We start from the raw sequence: 17,299 nt of genomic DNA, 5'->3' as shown, positions 1-17,299 counted from the left end.
CTCGATGCCGCTCACAGACTTCAGCAGGGGGCGCGGCCTCCCTCTGCCTTCTCTGCTAAAGCACAGAGGAAGTAGGAAGTCACGTGAACTCCGCTTCCTCTGTGCTGTCCAGAAGACCCTCCCACAAGTAAGTAGCAGGGCTTGAGGTGCGGCTCGTGTAAGATCGGTTGCCCTGGCTGCCGATCTTACGCGGGCCGCACCTCGAGGTCTCGCGGGCCGCATTTGGCCCGCGGGCCGCATGTTGGACGCCCCTGCCTTATTTAAAAAAAAAACAAAAACGTAAAAAAGATTTTGGGCGGCCCCTTGGCTTGGGCCCCCCTGCCGCCGGGGCCCGGTCGCAGTCGCGACCCCTGCGACCCCGGTAGAGCCGCCACTGTCAATAATAATATTCCCTACAAAATCTATAAAGTTTGCAGAATTCTAACGAGCGCCGTGTTACATGGGAGAGGTGATATTGAACAATGAACAGAATCAAATCATCCATAGTAATTGATATTTTTATGGGAAATAAGCCACATAAGCAGTCTCAGGTACAGCTACAATTTTTTCCTCTTGCGCAATAAAAAGCACTGAGGGAAGGGATATTCATCGCGTTCCGTATTCACACCCTTTCCTCTGTTGCCGGAGCTAATTAGACAAAGTCTTTTACGTGTGAAGAGAAGAATGACTGCTTGTTCTGCGTTGGCTTTAAAATAGTACAGATAGATCTGCTAAATGAGCTCTGATCCATTGCAAGGGAGGGCTGGCAATTATACCCCAAGCCAGGCACCCCAAGCCATGGCAGTATTTCTTCGGTGCACCCTCCACATATACTAATTCCATACGCACACACATTATCACCGGTCCTTGCTCCACTAAGCCTAAACTCATCCCCCTAAGCTCTATTCCCCTACACTGACACCCACGCTAACACCATACACTAATGCCCCCGCACACATGCTGACACTAAATACTAAACACATGCTCATGCTAACACACACTCTAACACCATGGCTTTAACACACGCTCAAAAAAACAGCATACATTTACATGCCACACACATGCTAACAGCATGTACTCACTCATGCTAACACCATACACGCATATATGCACTCTAATGCCATAAATTAACACATACGCACACTAACACAAATACACTCTGTACACTTACACACACACTCTCTCCCATCATCCCTGCAGCTCACACAGCTCTCCCTCACTCTTTTCCTGGGGTGGATCTCTGTCTTTACGATAGCGTACACTGCCGGCTTACTGCCGTGGAGACGCACAACGCAGTGCATGTGACCCCCATTTTGCGCCTTGGTTACTGGAGTACCAGCCAGTGGCACCCGGCTGAGTACGCCCTTGCACTTGGCTGCTCATCCAGTGGTCATCATTCTAGATAAAGCCCTACAGGATTTTTACTTGGCCAGTCAGTGCTTCCCAATTATATTGGAGAACAGGCTACTCGGAGTGTCTTCTGCGACTAGCCCGAGTATCATTAAATGTAGTGGGTAAAATCAGATGGGGAGCAGCCATGACCAAACATCTCTTCTATGCCTTGGAAAACAAGAGCGGCAACCTGGAGACCCAGAGAAGCAGTGCTTCCCCCCGGAGACTCCGTGTGAAACCTGATGGTCGCCATCCAAAGAAGAGATGCATATTCACGAATCAGCATAGAAACGAAAACAACATGTACCGTAAGTAACATTTTTTAACATTAGTTGTAGAAACAAGGGGTCATTTTATAGCTTTACTGCTTAGTAATTAATGAGAACTTGGTAAATCTCACTGCTGCGGCTGCACTATGTCAGAGATTAGGATTGTTACCCAGAGTCTCCAAGTAGAGCTTTTTTTCTTTTTTTTTCTTTTTTTTTTTCTTTCCTTCCAGCTTTTGTACTCTGCGGTTTTTTGGGGTAGTCTGGGGGGGTATATTTCAGGTTGTGAGTAAAGCTGCCCCTAGAGACGGCGGAATACTTCTTGTTCGCTAACCTAGTGTGAAACCTGAGGTTACATCTTCATGTAACAACTTAATAAAAAGGATTCACTGTATTAGTCTCTACCTCCTCTGCTGAAAGGCTGTTCCTTTTATCTACCACTAATATACAGTGTCTATATACAAGCACACAGATGTTATTTTGTTGCTTTATGTTTTGCCCTTCTTACCCTCAAATCATGCTCCAGGGTTTTGCTTATTCCCCCCTCCTTTGGTGTCTGACATTGAGAAGTCATTGGATATTTACCTGTTTACCATTTTTATGTCACTGACGCTGAAACCTTGTTATCCCAAAACTTCGCTGCACCCGGAGCTCTATCAATATATGGGAAAAAAGAAAAGAAAAGTGACAGAGGATTATTTAAGTGATGGGATTGATTTCTGGGGCCTCTGATGCAAGACGTGAAAAGTGACATACAGCGCTAAGTGTATCACATCGTTCAAGATATCTCCCGAAAACACTCCCTGAGCTTGGATTTCCATCTATTGTGCCAGGAAGTCTATTTCACAAACTGTCAGGCGACTTCAGGGTTAGAGAAACTCTCATTTCTAAAGCAAACCTAGAAAAAGAATAATCTAGTCCCTCGGAATTGTATATATATATATATATTTTAACTTTTTTAACTCTTTTTTTTTTTTTTAACTTTTTTTAAACTTTTTTTACTTTTAATGCATGTCGGAGTCCATTTTACATGGACTTTAAAGCTTTTTTTCACATGAAAACTGAAAACCATTGTTTAGTTATTGGAGTTCTGTCTCGTTTAACGCCTCCCACGGCGGTCCTGGCGGTCCTTACTAGAAATGTCTTGCAAAACATCAAAACAGCAGACGTGGGGCTGGCTGTCTTTAATTGCAATAGAAGCTCAGCTCCTGTTGATTAGAATATAAGTTCTACTGAGCATGTGCAAGAAGTATATCACAGTATGCTTCCTGCTTTCAGTAGAGCCAGCTGGGGGGTGGGGTTACATGAACACAAAAGAACTCCAATAACTAAAGAACGCTTGCAGCTATTTACGTGCAATAAAATGCACTAGAGTCCATGCAAAAGACACAAGAACATGTTTGGAGTGCTCGATTAACCAAAGCAGACATTTTTTGTGTTTTTTTTTTATTTTTTATCTTGGGTATTTCTGCTTTCTTCCACTCTTCCAGAATGGTGAATCCACATTATTATCATCTAATATAATATTGTATGCATCAAATAACTTGTTGGCCGTATATAACACGAATCATTTATGTTCTATGTTTGATAAATTAAACGTGTTTCAGTGTTTTCTTCTCATGTGGCAAGACTAGCGGGGCCAAATGGGTCTTATCGGCTATCAGACTCTATATCTCTACAAAACTTTCCCTAAGCCAGTAGGACATTCTTAGAATCGATCTTTTTCCTTTAATAACAGCTGAGTTGTCCCCCGTATAATATAATTACATGGTCCAGTGGTAGGATAGGGCCAGCTCACACTGTGTGTTAGTGTGTGTTACAGTGAGTGAGCGTTTAGTGTGTCATGGAAGACGGGAGGCCACTTGGCTTTACATGCCCCCCTGGGCCAGAAGGCGCCAGCCCTCTCCTACCTCTGAGCCTTAGAAAGTCAGTTGGCTGCCATATTGGAGACATTTAGAGGTCTATCCCGATGGCTAGAAATTTGACAAATCTTCAGCAGAACTTAAATATAATATGAAGTTTAGAACTGAGGAATGTAGAGGGGATATGGGTCACAAAGTATATGGGGTCTTCCATCTATCAATTGTATGAGGACTTCTAGTTTATATAGTCTTTTCAATCAACTCTGAAGTCTAACCTCCAAGGTATTCTTCTCTTGGCTTTTGGTCCGCCGAGCCCCGTTACAACACAAAGCTTTCTCGTGATGGGTGCACACAGTGACTCATTTAGCTTTCGTTCAAAAGCCGAACAGCCTCTTGTTATATTGTTCTCTCCTCCAGCCTTTGTGATCTATCAGTCTGCTGTTTCCTTCCTTATCCAAGTCATCTTCTCTGAAACATCCCGGTGTATTGTACAAAATGTATCTCTCCGCCGGCAAACATGTCTGACATTTGATTGTGTCGCCAAGTTCATACAGGAACAAGGCATTATGAGATACTTGAAACGTTGCCGTGGATATAAATAAGTTCATTGATATTTTAGTAAATGCGGAGGTGGGGAAGCCTGCTGGCCAACATGTCGAACCGGGGTCATCGAGCTTTACAGACCTTCAGTCTTCATGAGCTGGGCTTAGACTCACAAAATTCAACTTGCGCAAAAATTCCTGCGAGTCACTAGGGGGCGTAACTAGAAACTACCCTGCCCTGTTGCGAAAATTGCCCTGGGGCCCCCAACTTCACAACTTGTCCCCCATCCAACTTTTTGGATTTAACCGTATATATAGATAAGAAATGGCTATAAAAACTAAAAATATTGATATAAATCGTTATATCCAGTTCAATAGTTTCCATCATGGTTAAAAAATGTAACAAAGGGGTAATTTTTAAGCTTAAGGAGAAACTGTACAGAGGAGGATGTCTTCCAGGAACAAGGAGAAAGAATAAAGGGAGACTTTACATTTAGAATGTAAAGATCAGCATTTAATTACCGTATTTGCTTGATTATAAGACAAGGTTTTTTTCAGAGCAAATGCTCTGAAAAATACCCCTCGTCTTATAATCGGGGTCGTCTTATAATCGGGGTCGTCTTATAATCAGACCTCAAATAGGTCTGACTATGAGACGACTAAGATCCAGATTCCCCCGCCCCACTTACCGGTGTTTCTGAGTCCCCGGTGTGTAGCTGGGGCAGCGTGTAGATGTCTGTGCGATTCGCGTAGACAACTTACGCTGCAGCCGGAAGGAGGTGCGGCTACCAGCGGGGGTTGTCTGCGTCCATCGCGCAGACCTTCCCCGGCTGTCAGAGATAATAAAGTAATAAAATAATAGCAAAGAATAATATTACTATGCGGAATTGTAATGTAGAAATCATATCAGACTATCATGGTCAGGGACAAAACATTAAACATGCCGTTAATAAATGTTGGCATGTGTTCCTAGTAAACTCAAGTCTGAACACAATCGTTCCACGTGAACCACGAGTAATTTTCTGGGGACTGAACTTAAAATCTATATTGATGAATAAAAAAGATGTTCTAAATGCTTCCAGAGCTGTCTTTGTCTGTGGAATGCGTATAAAATGCAGAGAAACCTCCTCTAAAAAACAACACAACACAGATAAACACAACATACACAAAATGTATGAAAAGGGACTTAAAGGCTAATGAGGTATAAGTTATAACAGACACTAAAACCAAAAATTAGGGAGCAAAACGTAACAACAATACTGTCTTTAACCCCTTCGAGACAAAGGCTGATTTTACTTTTTGTACCCTTTGTGACAATGGCCTTTTTAACATTTCTGCGCTGCTTGTGTTTAGCTGTAATTTTCTTCTTTCCCGTTTACTGAACCCACACACATTAGATATTGTTTTTTTCAGGGCTTTCTTTAGATGACATTGTTTTGATTGTATCATATTATTTACTATTAAAAAAATTATAAAATATGGTGAAAAATTTAGAAAAAAATTACTGTTTCTAACTTTTAGTTGAAAAATCTTTTACTCATCTATAAAAGGTAATGAAAAAACCTGCTAAATAGATTCTACTATTTGTCCTGAGTTTAGAAATACCCAATGTTTTTATGTTTTTTTTCTTTTTTCTACCCATTATGGGGCAATAAGTACAGGTAGCGTTTTGCTATTTCAAAGCCATTTTTTCCAAATCTGGTAATTCTTCCCCCCCTGTGCCATTTCGGGTATCTTTGAACCCGGCCAATGCAATTTACCCCATCAAGTCATATATTTTTGAAAACTAGACAGCCCAGGGTATTCCAAATGCTAGTATTTTAACTCTTTCCATGCACCATATCTACCACCAGTCTTTGTCAAACTTTATGGTAGTCATTTTTTTGCATTTGTTTTGTCATACACATTTTACTTCAGGTATGAATTAAAATGTTCTAGTTTATGTCACTATCACAAAACACCCCAATATGTGTTCAGCAACATCTCCTGAGCGCAGCGATACCCCACATGAATGATTTTGCCTGGCTGTTTGGGGGCAAAAGGGCCACATTTGGGGCATGCGCATTTTTCAATGTTGAACTTTGGCATTTGGGGATCCACTGCCCATGCCCTATTTGGTACATCTTTGAGCCGGGCCATTTCAGTGTGCCCAATAAACCCATATATTTTTGAAAACTAGACACCCCAGGGTATTTCAAATGCTAGTATTTTAACTCTTTCCATGCACCATATCTACCACCAGTCTTTGTCAAACTTTGTGGTAGTCATTTTTTTGCATTTGGTTTTCCACACACATTTTAATTCAGGTATGAATTAAAATGTTCTCGTATATGTCACTATCACAAAACACCCCAATATGTGTTCAGCAACATCTCCTGAGTACAGCGATACCTCACATGAATGATTTTGCCTGGCTGTTTTGGGGCAAAAGGGCCACATTTGGGGCATGCGCTTTTTTCAATGTTGAACTTTGGCATTTGGGATCCACTGCCCATGCCCTATTTGGTACATCTTTGAGCCGGGCCATTTCAGTATGCCCAACAAAACCATATATTTTTCAAAACTAGACACCACAGGGTATTTTAAATGCTGGTATTTTAACTCTTTGCATGCACATATTTTACCACCAGCATTTTTTCAAAGTTTGCAGTAATATTTTTGTGTGTGTATTTTTCCCACACACACCTACTTTATGTATGAATTTACAGCTCCTGGTATATGCCGCTGTCACACGACACCCCATAATGTGTTCAGCAACATCTCCTGAGTGCAGTGATACCCCACATGCATGGGTGTGTCATTTTTTGGGGGAACTAAAAGGCCACATTTGGTACGTGTGCATTTTTCTAATTGGAAATTAGATGTGTGGCCATCCTTCCCCCCGTGTTAATTGGGACGTTGTTGAACCTGGCCCATTCAATTTACCCCATCAAATCATACATTTTTTCTTAAAAGTAGACACCCCACGTGCATTTAATATGCCAGTATTTTAACTCTTTCCATGCGAGAATTGTTTTAAACTAATATGCTAATTTTAGGACTTGCTCACAAAAATATATTTTTTATATATATATATATTTTTTTTTTATTTTTTTTTTTAAAAAAAAATTTAACATTTTTTTTCAACTTGGAGGTTCCCCTGATAGTGACATCAGTGGGAAATGATTTTTACATTTTACTGTTTTTTTACTATTTTTTTCTAATTATTATTAATTTTATTTTATTTTTTAATTTATTTTTACTAATCACACTGTGATTAGAAAGCTGGGCTCCATTGACTTGCATGGTGAATGCAGTACCTGTATTCAACCTGCAAGTGGAGCCAAAGTTCTCTAGATGGTCTGGACCATCTAGCGAACTTTTAAAATTTGTGGTTCCTGTTACAGGACGGCGGCCATCTTCCTTGATGGCGAAGATTGCCGGCAACTGCGGCTGTGACCGCTCTCCGGAGCGGTCACAGCCCATCAAAAGGTTAGTGTTTGGTGTCGCTGGATGCCTCCTGATCGAGGCATTCCAGCGACACCATTTAAGTTTAGGAGGCTATCGTCGATCGCCTCCTAAACGCTTTTAAAACGGGCGTCCGCCGCCATACAAAGTATGGCGGATGTTGACGCCCCGTGGAGGGGCCAGAGATGGCCCCTTCGTGCCGATCGCGGCGTTGCTGAATGCCTCGAGGTCGAGGCATTCAGCAACGCTTTTTGGGTGCAGAAAGCGATAGTAGATCGCTTTCTGCACCCGTTTAAAGACGTGCCGGTCCTGGCACGTCAATTGTCGTAAAGCACATGCTTTTCCGTGCCGTGCCAGGACCGGCAATTGTCATTAAGGGGTTAAAGATGGGATTTCTATAAGAATATAATGATACAAAATCAATCCACTGCAGACCCCGCCCATAACAGCCACAACGCAGAGCCACTCCCATGCCCATATAAGGTCATGCCCATGTCACCAAGGCTGAACACAGGTGACTGTTCTCTGGCCTCTGTGATGTCATCGGCTGCGCAGCGCAATACATTCTGTGATCTCGGCTGATCTCACTCACTTGTGTTTCGATCGTTCCTGATCTCACTCACAAGGCTTTGCTGAGAGATAGCGGATATTATTCTGCGTTGTTCTGAGTATTCGGCTACAATAAATATGGAAGCTGTAAGTTCGTATTATTATTACCTTTTCAGCCTAAATGGTTAGAACATATTATATAGAGCTTCAAGGTTTTATTATCACAAAAAGTCAATATGTTGTGTTGTAGAGATAAAGATTCAAAACTAACTATTTTAATAGAGCAGTTATTAGGCTAAAATCTTATGCTTTACCAAAAATCCCCGCTGTGAGGCCGGGTTAGATTATAGATAAGAAATGCTGATTTTTTCGGGGCTTTTTTCCTGCAGAGTTCTTCTTTTATGGGATTTTTAAGGCGCTGCTTTCGCTGCAACTGGTGGGGTGCGGAGGATTCCGATGTGACTGAGGAGGCCATCCAGCTCGTCCCTGACACTCCGGTGAGTGAGGAGCCTTGTGCGAGTAGCAGTATCTGCGACTTCATCGGCAGAGCTCCCAACACCAACAAGTTTGAGGCGTTCTGCAGCGACACCGTCCTCGACACGAGCCTGAGCTCAGAACCCGACGACGATGTCAGTGATGGCAGCAGCAGCGAGTGAGGGGCTCCTCACAGCTGATGGACATTTATCTTAATAAATGTATTATTATTATTATTTATTGTTTTATATAGTGCCGTCATATTCCGTAGCGCTGTACAATGGGTAGACAGGACATAACAAGTAGTATATAACATAATTTTACAGGTGGGGGGGCACGGCTCAAACCAGCTTACAATGTATTGCGTTCCACATTACAAACTGAGTAACAGGGGAAGTGAAGAGTTTATGAAGTCGCTACAACTTCTCTAAATGGGAGATTAAAATGTGTGTTACTGGAATTTAAAAAAATCTACCATTAAAATAAAAGCTGCACATAAGAGTCGCCATGGCGATTATAAATAGAGAACAATATCATAAGACATATTTCCAGTTTAATATTTCCAGGGGCTGGATAAAGATCCAATAAAAGTATCGGGGTAATTACTAACGGAGCTGTGCGGAGCGGATACGTCGGTGATGAGGAGTAGGGGAATCTTAACGTGAAGCACCCGGCGGTGAAAATTCCTTTCCGCAGCGGCCGTTTTCACTACAGCTCCGCGTCTAAAAGAGTCAGCGTTTAAAAGGCTGCCGCGATAGAGTAAATGGGCCGATTGGGGAGATCAGAGATAATGTAACCGATCACCCCACGGGGACGTCCTACCCCCGGACCGGTCACTTTAGGGCTGGTTGAGGAGACATTTTTATTCACGTGTTTTATTATATTTTTTCATACGCTTGGTTTTATGGTGGAATGGAGTAAATAGAAAATATACATCGAGGATGTGATGCAAACAATGTTTCCGTCTGAATGAAGAGTTGAAGACAGGGATTTCCCATCCCATTCGCGATGTATTTTTAGATTTTCCCCCATGGAATGAACGTGATTTCTCGTGTTCCTTTATATCCTATTGACCGGACTTTGACTCAGATTGTGTGGTGTAATCACCTTGAGGTGTCGTTCCATGCGCACAGGTGAGATCTTCTCCATCCCGACTCTGCATTATATGCAATTATATATATAACCCTTACAGCGCCAAATTGTACGTAACTTATTGTTGGCGATATGGACCCCAGGAACCAACCTCTAGCCTCTACCACTCCTGCTGGGTGGCTGTTCCACTTATTAGCCCTATCTGTAAAATAAAACATCCTTACATTATACCCAAGCCTTTGACCCTTTACTTCTCAACCACAAAACATAAAGGTCATGTCGCAGCATCTCAATTGATTCAAGTCAGAACTTTGACTCGGCGTCCAAGACCTTCATTTTGTTTCTTTTTGGGTCATTCAGAGCTGGACTTGCTTGTGTGATTCGGTTCTTCGTCCTGCTGCGTAACCCAACTGCACTTGAGCTTCAGGTCACAAACTGACGGGCGGACGTTCTCCTTCAGGGTTTTCTGGTAGAGGACAGACTTCATGGTTCCATCGATGATGGGAAGTCACCCGGGTCCTGAAGCAGCCCCAAATCATCAGACGCCCAAAACCGCGTTAGAGTTCTATAGATGGAATTACCATCCGCATTTTGTGTTTATTCGTGTTATCTTTGTCATATAGCGTGACAAACAGGCAACGATAGAAGAACAGCACTGTAAATATATTTTCACGTTAGAATGTTCGAGGTCCAAGGATCCAGACAGAGGATACCGACGAGAAATGGAACAGCGAAGCTACACAAAGAGATACTATTTCTGTTCACTGGAATTATTAATAAAAAAAAATCAATTTTAACTCTTACATTGTTTTGGTTTTTTTGTTATCGAAATGCACTGTTTACTACTATTCAGTGTGTCATCTGCGTTGGACACGACAACATTCTTAACATGCATTTGTCCTCGAGTGTCTCCTTGAAATGAGGTTTTCTGCAGCCAGACAAAGCACAGAATTCCCACGACTGTGAGTTCCGTACAATAAAAACACGGCTGATGTAAAAAAAAAAAAAAACAGCAGCTGATTTTGATGACAAATTCCATAAATACTTAACATTATTTTTATCCATGTTGATTTAGCAATTTCCTGTTTACAGTTTTTGCCGTAAAGGTATTGTTGGTTCTGCTGAGATATTTTCTTGCGATGGACACGTATTGGGGAGAAATAAGACACATTGAGCTTGATTCAATGACCTGTCAAATTCACCTAAAAATCACAAGCCAAACTATTTTAACCCCTTATATGCCAACGCTCTTTCACAGGTGAGGACAAGTGCCTTTTATCATTTTTACTGTCTTTCTTCATCGGTAGTTATCATTATTTTTTAGGACAGGGAGTGTTTTGTTTTTTTAAATATGCTATCGTTTATGAAATTTGTTTCTCATTCTACATCGCAGCTGATGCAGACGTATATAATTTGTCTTATTTGGCAACACCTCATTAGCCTGGAATTTGCCTCTAGTTTTTGAATTTAAAGTTAGATTTGTGCAAATTTTAAAAAAAATTGCCATTTTTCTTAATTTGTACTAATTCCCGAAAACAAGGAGGGTCCACAAACAAAACAAATGAGAACGAAGCGGGAAGCTCCATATTTCCGTTTCGATTTCTGACTCATTAACTCACTTTCTTCTACCATTCTCTGTCTCTTTCGCACTCTCTCCATGCCTCACTTCCTTCTTCTCCTTCTTCTTCCTCCTATTTGCTGCTTCTTCATTCTTCTCTCTCTAGTCGGTGATCCGCTTCTCCCTATGATCTCCTGCGTTACCCTGGCCTCCTGGAGCACTTCCGCATGTGGGCGGAGCCTGGTAGCGTACTACAGTGTCAACATCCCCCATGATTGGTGATTGGTTACATGCATCATGACAACAGGTCGTCTTCACGCCCACATGGATTACATGATCTTTTTTTAATGTAAAATATCTCAATATGGTTTATTCTAACATGTTAAAAGAAATCATTGGGATTTTTTTGGTGTTTTTGTCTCTTTTGCTGCCGTTTGCCGGGTACAAAAATTTAAAAATACTTGTTCGTACATTTATAACTTATGCACGTAATGATGATTTACATGAATTACTATGAATATTGGTGAAAATGGCGAGCTAGCTAAAGGCGAAATCAATGCCGCCAACCAGAAGTTAAGGAAGAAAACTAAAACTTGAAAAAAATTAGAGAATCAATTGTCAAAACCTCCGCGCCAAGCTAAATAGAAATGTCGCAATAGACAGAATAGAAAGATTTTGGAATCTCAAGAGGACGCCAACGGCAACAAATTACTTAAAATGTCAAATGATATTACTTTGTGAATTGTGTCGGCTTTAATTAGCTCGCTTTTCTGGAGAGAGAACGTATCCTTAATAAATAATGTCTGCACGAACGCAGTGCGCAGTATCTCATTTTAAAGTGGTGTCCTGTTATGACACAATAGGTTTTGTTTGTTTGTTTGTTTGAGCTTCAGAAATGACAAATTCTTAGCGTATCATCAAAATGTTTTAGATCACTTCTAAAAAAAAAATGTTAAAAAAAAACGATCTTTTTACCTTGGAACACTTTATTATGATTTTTCATCCAATAAGTCATCTAAACTAGATCTAAAAATAAGACCAAAAGTAATAGACAAATTAAGATTGGTGAGTATACAGGTATGAGTGGGGTATTTGGGTAACTGGCCGGGTAGATGGGGTTAGGGCTGCCCCTGGGCATCTGTCTAAGTTGGTTAGGAAATCCAATGCTGATACAAGATGTTAGTCATGGTAGCGAGCGAGACAAAAGGGGAAGTAACGACGCGTTTCACATTTTAGTATTTATCACAGCTTATGGTTAAACACTAAGGTGCGAAACGCGTCAAATGGAAGTCTTGCTGAAGTACGCCTGGTGTGATCCCGCCGTGGGAATATTGGGACCCAGGCATTGCTTATATTTAATTTGTACCGCCAGGTCATATTGCTCGCTGCTTTGCTGCTTCTGTTAGGTAGTCAATCCCTTTCCACCCAAAAACCTAAGTACCCATAGTCCACGCACCCACATGTCCTTAGTCCGTTTATGTGGTTCTCTATATCGTGCCCAGCTCTTCTTGACTAGAGTGCTCCTGTGGAAATCAATTAGGATGTGGGTCTTGATGATAAAAGACAACGTTTGCTTGCGCCTGTAATTATATAAGTTTTACTTTACTGAGAGGGTGGTAGATCAGTGGAACCGACTCCAAGCAGAACCCCAAGAGATCCCCGAAGGTTGAAATGCCATACAACAAGAGGATGAGATACTCGTGCAGAGAAATTTTGCCTCTCATTTCGGTTCTGGACTGCATTTTTGGGATCAGATCCATATGTAGATAGAGATTTTTCTTCTGTAATGGCACAAGAGAGCTAAAATTTGAGATGCTCCCAAGCAGCGATGCCCCCTAGGGCAGGTGATGAAGCAGCTGCCTGTTCTTGGTGATCATCTCAAATTCTTTTTGTATGGGATTTCAGCCTTCAGGGATCTCTTGGGGTTCATCCCAAGTGTAAAGGCTCCCTTGGGCCTAGAGAGATACCCCACTGACAAGGCCAATGAAGGCCGACACGTATGTCTGGGGCTGTTGGCTCCCTCGTGCAAAGGAAATTTGCCTCTCCTTTCGGTTCTGGGCTCCCCTTTTGGGTGGGATCAGACATGGAAAGAGGGCTAACATTTTTTGGGTCTCCCAAGCATGGATGCACCGTAGGACAGCGGCTGTCTGTTCTTCATGATCATCTCATCCTCTTTTTGAGTGGAATTATGTTGCGACGGGTACAAAAAAAAGTTGAAGGCTGTTAAAGGAAGAGACAGAGACATCACTGGCCAGTCTATCATCTCAAAAGTCTACAAGATATACATATTTTATATTCAACAAACTTCTACGGGCATTTGTGATACGAGCCACCGCCAGTGTCCTGGGAGGTGGTCAATGTTTCATTTAGTGAATATGCTGACTGCGAAATGCGTTAACATTTCACTCTCTCTTTGTGTCAGCTCCTGTGATCCACTCGCATTATTTCTTTTTCCCTCAGGCGCCAAACTGTAGAGGAAATTCTAATGGTTAATGTACTGCGTCCCCCAGGAACGCTCGTATGGATAACTTAAAATGCTGTTTTGGCAAAACAAGCAGCGCGGTAATGCCGCATTTGTCAGGTCTGAATGACAACAAAAGGTGCAGAAAACATATAATAAATACCGTATATTGCTTAGTATTAATATTTCCATCTAAGTACACACATTAGAAAGAATATTATGACAACGTGGCATTCCGTCTGGAAATATTTTCTTAAACATTGTTTCCTTGCAGCTACATTAAAATGTAAATTGCGTCCTTGTTGGCAAAGCAGCAGACGTTCACGAAAAAAGCAGTTTTTGAGGTCACAATTGGCCATTCTTCAAGAAACATGGCATTTGACAACAGATCAGAACAGATTCACCCCGTTTTGCCCACCCATTTTTCATGCTTATTTTACTTTTAATATGTTTTAATAATTTTCAACATCTTTTAGAAAGCTCTCTCTGTCTCTCTCTATATATATATATATATAGAGAGAGAGAGAGAAATATAAAAAGTTCCTCCAGACCAGATGACACACATATAAAGTATTTGTTTAGTTAAAACTAGACTTGTGCATTCGTCTTCGGGCGAACATGAAAACGAACACGAAGAGTGCGTTTTCGTATTCGTTCCGAAGACACGCCAAAGAGAAGACAGCGGTGGTAAAACGTAGGCGAAGACGAAGACATACACCACGAAGATCTTCGTGATCGTCTTCGTCTTCGTCTACCATTCCCCCCCCCCTTCTAACTTACCTTGTCTTCGCGGCATCGCGGCAGTTCCCGGAAGTGGAAATCCGCAGGTTCGCCGTCACGGGTTACAGGGCAGTGTGAATGAGCCTATTGGTCTCCTACAGGGACCTCCTCTGGCATCAACCAATTGGTTGATGCGAGAGGAAGACCCTGCAGGTGACCAATAGGCTCACTCCCACGGCCTTTGTAAATTGTAACCCCTGACAGCGAACCTATGGATTTCCGCTCCTTCGATGCTGCGTTAGATAACGGGAGCGGAAATCCATAGGTTAAAGGGCCGTGCAAGCGACCAATAGGCTCACTCGCACGGCCCCTTAACCCTTTAAAAAAAAAGTTAACCCCTAATAAAAGTACAAAAGTTAACCCCAATGCTGCAACTTACCCGGCAGATCCCACTGGTCTCCCTCCCTGTTCTATCAGTTAAATGTCCGTACAAGCGACTTGATTGGTCGCTCTTACGGACATTTAATTAATTGAACAGGGAGGGAGACCAGTGGGATGTGCCGGGTAAGTTACGGCACCAGGAGTTAGCAGTCTGTACGAGTGACCCTATTGGTCGCCAGCAGGGGGCTCGTCTGCCATCAACCAATGGCAGACGAACCTCCTGCTGACGACCAATAGAGTTGCTCATACGTACATTTAAACTTCTGGCGCCAGAGCTGCGTTAACCCCGTATTAACCCCTTAACGGGGAAAACGAAGAAAAACCGAACACGAAGAATGTCCACGAATATTCGCCCGAAGAGAAGATGGGAACGGGCGAATATTCGCGGAATACGAAGACTTTTTTCCCCCCGAAGACGAGCACGAACACGAAGAGCCCCCTGGTGCCCAAGTCTAGTTAAAACAAGGATATAATGTTTTTTGCATTGCATAAAAACACAGAATTTGCCCGCAAATCAGCCCCATTCAGTCTGTCTAGTCGCCCGTTTCTCCAGCTCTAAGGACTTAATCCTTAATCAGTCGTTGGTCTCATCTTAGATTCAGGAGCCGTATGTCTATCCCATGCGTGTTTAATATCCCTCACCATATAAGCCACTACCACTTCTGCTGGGAGGCCGTTCCATTTTCCATTAACAATAAAACATAGCAGTTCTCATGAACAAACAGGTCCGTGAACACAATCAAAGTTGTAAAGATGTTGGATTATTTGCCATATTCCCTATTTTATTTAACTGTGAAGTGCCAGCTGTCACTTTAAAAATAGTATCATTTATCTTATTTAAAAAAAAAAATGTTAGAAAATATACGCTCATTTTTGTGGCTTTAGGTGCATGGATTTTATTCAGTCTGTGAGAAAAATCGTTATTTTGGAGCCAGAGATTTCTGTGCTCTTATATTTCCTTGGTGAGTTTCATGAAGGACGAACAAGTTCACTTCAAGTGTGTTCCATTTTACAAAGCAGTCTTTAGAGACAGTGCAGATGGTGTAGAGACACTCGTTACAAGCAATATTTAGTGTTTTCACACCTCACTTTCAATGTCACATTGCTCATATACATGTTCCCTCTGCTATTTCTACATTAAGATATTGGTTGTCGTAACATTTAACATTTGGAAGTGTGATGGAAGAAAAACCATTGTGATATTCTAAACAGGAATGGATATATATATTTATTTATTTATACATGCAGGAGCAGAATGGCCCGGGGAACAGTACAGTCCAAGTCAGTTTGGCACTTTGTAAACAATTTTGGACCGGCCTAGGGAAAAGAATGCAGCATGTTCCGTGACCCCACTTTGCTTCGCTGCAGCAAAATTGTTAACAAAGGACCTTGTGTGAGCACAAGAAAGAAAACCGCAACTCGGATAAGATATGATGGTGGCAGGAGTGAATGAATGAATTAATGTATGTTAGTTAGAATGAGAGTGTTCATATATTTGTGTTTGTGTGTGATCACGAATATGTGTATGTGTGTGTGTGAACACGAATGTGTGTGTGTGTGTGTAAGCACTTATATGTGTGTGAGTATGAATGTCTATGTGTAAGTGTGTGTGAGCATGAATGTGTGACGAAGTGTGTGTTGAGTAGGAGTACATGGATGTCACCCACTTTCTCTGACACTCTCATTCACGTTATCTCACACTCTCTCTCATGCTCTTTGAATGTCTTCCTACCTACTTCCTTGTCCCTGTCTCCTTGGCGCACAGCTCCGCTTCTTCTCTTACATCTTCTTGTTCTTCTGTCTTCTTTCTTCGCCCGCTGCTCCTTCTGTCTTCTTTCTTCTTCCGCAGCATTGTGGACACGGCCTCCCAGTTAACTTTCACGAAAGGGTGGTTAAATGGATCAAGTTAAATAGATCTTTCCAACATTGATCCAGTTCTTCTGTATGGCCATAAAGGACTTAAATCTCAGATATTGTAAGTCTATTAAAAACAAACAGCGGCAACCAATAAAAAACGACCTCCTAAAATGAGCATTAAAAGACATTCAGCAATAGCCCTTATAAATGGTTGACCAACCTGCTGAATCTGGAATTTTACGGATAATGTTCTTAGGAGCGCTGTAGAAAACTATTTTTGCTTAAATAGTTTGTGTTTAGCAGAGAATGCATTGTTGACATGGTTAGTCATTGTGGGCTGGACCTGCTAAGTAGAAGGAAAGCTGGACAAAGCACCTTTTTTCTAGTTACTGCTCCCTAGATATGGATGTTAACTTATATTTATGCTTTAAAACAATAGGTCATTGGTGTAAAGCAGCTAGTTCGGCAACTTGAAGGACAGCGTAATTTGCAACAAGACTTGGTCAATGGGCAGTAGAAGTTCAAGATGATCAGCCAAGAAGTCAAGATTTTGGGGCACAAGTAAGTGGAGTGAATGATAACCCATAGCCGGTGGACAGGAGAATTCCTGAGTGGTTAGACATCATTTCTTGGTATTTTAAGGTGAGGATTAACTATTC

The sequence above is a fragment of the Sceloporus occidentalis genome, unplaced genomic scaffold (genome assembly GCF_023333645.1).
Source record: "Sceloporus occidentalis isolate IW3139 unplaced genomic scaffold, rSceOcc1.0.p SCAF_11, whole genome shotgun sequence".
In the NCBI taxonomy this organism is placed as follows: domain Eukaryota; kingdom Metazoa; phylum Chordata; class Lepidosauria; order Squamata; family Phrynosomatidae; genus Sceloporus; species Sceloporus occidentalis.
This window is presented reverse-complemented; position numbering follows the sequence as displayed.